Source organism: Haliaeetus leucocephalus, unplaced genomic scaffold (assembly GCF_000737465.1).
Source record: "Haliaeetus leucocephalus isolate CR32 unplaced genomic scaffold, Haliaeetus_leucocephalus-4.0 Scaffold362, whole genome shotgun sequence".
NCBI lineage: Eukaryota > Metazoa > Chordata > Aves > Accipitriformes > Accipitridae > Haliaeetus > Haliaeetus leucocephalus.
In genome coordinates, this window is record NW_010972798.1 from 7,182,430 (window position 1) to 7,182,885 (window position 456).

Consider the following 456-nt stretch of genomic DNA (forward strand, 5'->3'; position numbering starts at 1 on the left):
CCCCGAGCATCCCGGGCAGCGTCCCCCGAGCATCCCGGGAGCATCGTCCAAGTGTTTCGGTGAGCAAGCGGTGAGCGACCCCCGAGCACCCGCGGACATCCCGGGCAGCATCCCGGGGAACATCCCCTGAGCATCCCCCGAGTACCTCAGTGAGCACCCCGGAGCAGCCCGGGGAGCGCTCTCCGAGCCTGCCGGTGAGCACCCCGCGAGCATCCCCCGAATATCCTGGGCATCATTCCGGGGAGCACTTCCCGAGCTTCTCTCGAGCATCCCCCGAGCAACCCTCGAGCATCCCCCGAACACCACAGGCATCACCCCGGTGAGCACCTCCCGAGCATCTCGGCAAGCGCCTCAGAGCATCCTGGGCAGCATCCTCCGAGCATCCCGGGCAGCATCCCCCGTGAATCCCGGGCAGCGTCCACCGCGCACCCCCGAGCATCCCCCGAGAATCCTGCG